The following is a 3,956-nucleotide window of genomic DNA, read 5'->3' on the forward strand; positions in this document are numbered from 1 at the left end:
AACTGACTGTGCCACCCAGGCACCCGTGAAAGCATCTTGAAACAGCATCAGTAACTTTTTAAAAAGTTGTGGTAAAATACATATAATATAAAACTTCACATCTTAATTATTTTTAAGTGTACAGTTCAGTGATATTAAGTACATTCACATTGTTGTACAACCACCTCCACCATCCATCTCCAGAACTTTTTAATCCTCCCAAACTGAAGCTGTACCCAGTAAACAATAACACTCGATTTCCCCCACCCCCATCCCCTGGCAACCACTATTCTGCTTTCTGCCTATTCAATGGACCTCATATAAGTGGAAGCATGCAGTTGTCCTTTTGTGACTGGCTTCTTTCACTGAATGTCTTCAAGTTTTATCCATGTTGTAGTATGTGTCTGTACATCATTACTTTTTATGGCTGATTAATACTCCGATATGTGGATAGATCACATTTTGTGTCTCTATTCATCTGTCAGTGGACATTTGCTTTGCTTCCATGTGTTGGATATTGTGAATAATGCTAATGGGAACATGTATGTATGGATATCTTAAACAGCATTAGTATCTCATTAGGCTGTTCTTCACTTTAAGAAGAGAGTAAAGTAATTCAGTGGCTAGTAACATAGGCAGCTCTCAGATACTAAGAGAAAATTCTGGGGTCTTCTTTAATTCATAGTGTTGGTTTTGTAAAATAGCCTAAGATTTTTCTCCAATGCACCCTCCTCCATTTGTGTGTGGGGAAGCTTGGCAAGGCCTAAAGAAGGCTCACTTTACCTGAGTTTTCCTAAGAAGTCTGTGACTCTCCCTGGCCATTTGACAGAGGTGGGGAAAGCTCTTGGCCTTACTGTCCTGGAATTCCAGGATTGGGAGAACGATCACCATTCATTCATTTATTTATTCAACAAATACATATTAAGTGCCTGTTATGTGTATGTGTGTGTGAGGTGGGGTGAGAGAAGGGAATCCCTGCCCTTCTGATGCTTATATTCAACTGGAGATTCCAGATTTACATATAGATGGAGATAGTCCCCATTGTCAGTTATACTGCCTTTGCTTTTTCCAGACAGTCTTTCCTTTGGAGGCTAGAAGGTACTTTTTCGATGGACAGATTAAAAATTTAATTGGTAATGTTTTGAGATTTGACTGAGATTTGACTCAGTCACCATGTTGGTTCTGGGCCTAATGAAACAACAAGAACCATTGTATGGATGATGAAATTGAGGCACAGAGAGGTTCTGGAACTTGCCAAGCTCACAGAGCAAGGCCCCAGACCAAGGCCCAGTCTCTAAATCCTCACTCCACTCTGTCCTCTGGAGGAGCAATGGCTCAAGGAGAAAGTCCTGATTGCTATCACGGAATCCGTGCTTACAAAATCCCTACTTATGTCAATCGGTTAATGCACAGATTTCATGCCATTTCAGTCAAAACTTCCAATGGGGGAGGGAGGGGACTTCCAATGGATTTTTCTCTTAAAAAAATAATTCTAAAATATATGTAAGAGAATAACTCATATGGGAATGAGGTAGAAAGCTATGCAATTTTTGAAAAGGAAAAATAATGAATAGCCTTGCTCTACCAGATATTGAAGTGGCATACATTATAAAGTCACAGTGATTGAATTAGTTGGAACTGGTGCCAAAATCAACAGACAGGTAAAGGAACTTAAAGCAGGTGGCCCGAAAGAGCCCCCAATGTAACTGCAATTTAGTTATTTATTAAAGAAAGCGTAACAGTCATTGAACAAATGGTAGAACAACTGGTTAAAGATTTAGGAAAAACGTTCTTTCGTTTCTTTTTTTAAGGATTTTATTTTATTTTTGTAAGTGATCTCTACACCCAGTGTGGGTCTCAAATTCACAACCCCGAGATCAAGAGTCATATGCTCTATAGGGGCACCCGGGGTGGCTCAGTCGGTCGAGTGTTCAACTTCGGCTCAGGTCATGATCTTGCTGCTTGTGAGTTTGGGCCCCACGTTGGGCTCTGTGCTGACGGCTTGGAGCCTGGAGCCTGCTTCAGATTCTGTGTCCCTCTCTCGCTCTGCTCCTCCCCCACTCATGCTCTCTCTAACAAGAATAAAAAAAAAAAAAAGAGTCATATGCTCTACCAACTGAGCCAGCCAGGTGCTCCAGGAAAAAATTTTTAATTACACCTTTGCCTCTTACCATAGATACATTAAAGAGTTAAATGCTAACAAAGCTTAAAAAAAAAAAAAACAGAAGAAAATATAGATGAATATCTTTTTAAACTTAAGCTCAGTAGACAATCCTCAGAATATCTAATAACACGACAGATATTCAACCTCACTAGTTTCCAAGAGAAAGCAAATTAAAACAATGACAATTTAATCTAGCAAATTACCAAAGGTTAAAAGGAAGTTCAGGGTTATTGTGGGTGTGGGGAAATGGGTAATTTTCTATCCTAGTGGTAGCAATATAAATTGGCATAACTTGTCTACAAAACAGTTTGGCAAGAGTGTTTTCAAGATTTTTATCGATTGATCTAGGTATACCACTTTAAGGAAACTATTCCAAGGAAATACTGAGAAACTCTAAAGTTTATTTATAAGGAGATGTGCCATGGGATTATTTAGAATAAAAACAAATAACTTAAAAGTCTAACAGTAGAGGGAGAGTTAAATGAATTAAGAAATAACATGTTGTAATTCTAGTTTATAAAATCTGATGGGTTCCAAATTTTGAAAAATGCGTGGTTAAAGAGAGAGGTATAGTTATAGGATAGATAGAAATAAAAATATTAAGAAGGAAATAACTGAAATATTAAGTAATAGGTGAGTGACCAGATTACTGATTATATTTATGTTTTTAGAATTTTTTCAGCTTCCCTATAATTTATGTTTTGCTTTAAGACTTCCAAAAATGTTCACATTGATTTAAAAATATTAATCAGTCCTTCTCTTTTTAAGCCTCCATTGTCTCACCCAAGATATCTGGAACATGTGTTTCTCCAAGGCCATGATGAAGGGGTCATGCTCTGGTCCCAGTCAATCTTCTCTGCTAATCCTTGGGGACACATGGGGTCAGAGCCCTGGACAAAGCAGGAGGAAATGAAGAAATCAGGGATGCTTGCTTCATTCACATTTAATACGAAGCCATTTGCTGTCCCCTTGGGCTTCATTTCTCTGTCTCCTCTGTGTCTACCATCAAATAAGTTGTTCCTTTAGTGTCCAGTCTATAGCTAGTAAGGGAACTATCATTTCCTTAGGCTCCCTGTTTTGGGGGAGGAACAATTATTCCTCTTCACTATTTTGTAAGTGGTAAATACCAGGGCTCCTTGGTTGCAGCCCCTGGCATCACAGAGTAAGAGTATTAACTTGGCATGCGTCTGTCCCTAGAAACCCTGTCGGCCCAGCAGTCCAGGCTGACTCAGGAAACCTGACTCAGCAGCCTCCCAGGGTCTGAATACCCTCCCTGCTTCACCCCTGCAGTGCTTCGCAACCCTGGTGTTCTCCAGAAGGGACCTCAAGGGCCAGGCCGCCCACGTATGGAAAGTTGGATATGGTTTGACTTATGCAGGGACAGCTATGAGAGGGGGAAAAAGAAGAGGAAAGTAGGAGTGAAGGAAAAGATGGTGTGGAAGGAGAAAGGCACAGGGATACACACACACACACACACACACACACACACAGGCATTTTCAGCCCAGGCTCTAAAATGGTTTGTACTGGTGGTCTGCCTTCATTAAACACCACCAGCTGAATAGTAACCCTACTGGTGTACCAGCTTGGCTCTGGAGTGTGGGTGGCCTTAGCACTTACTTGTGGAAGCAGCTGCCTGGGAGTCTCCTCCTGGAACTATATGCTGTGCACGGACTGAACACAAGGTGGCAGTAATACCACATCCGAGCTCTCATGCCCGCGTCACCCTGTTCGCGCACACCACAAGGGGCCTGATGCAAGCTAGAAACGTGCACACGCACACCCACATGCCCACACCCACATAGACACACCTAT

Source organism: Panthera uncia, chromosome F1, assembly GCF_023721935.1.
Source record: "Panthera uncia isolate 11264 chromosome F1, Puncia_PCG_1.0, whole genome shotgun sequence".
NCBI lineage: Eukaryota > Metazoa > Chordata > Mammalia > Carnivora > Felidae > Panthera > Panthera uncia.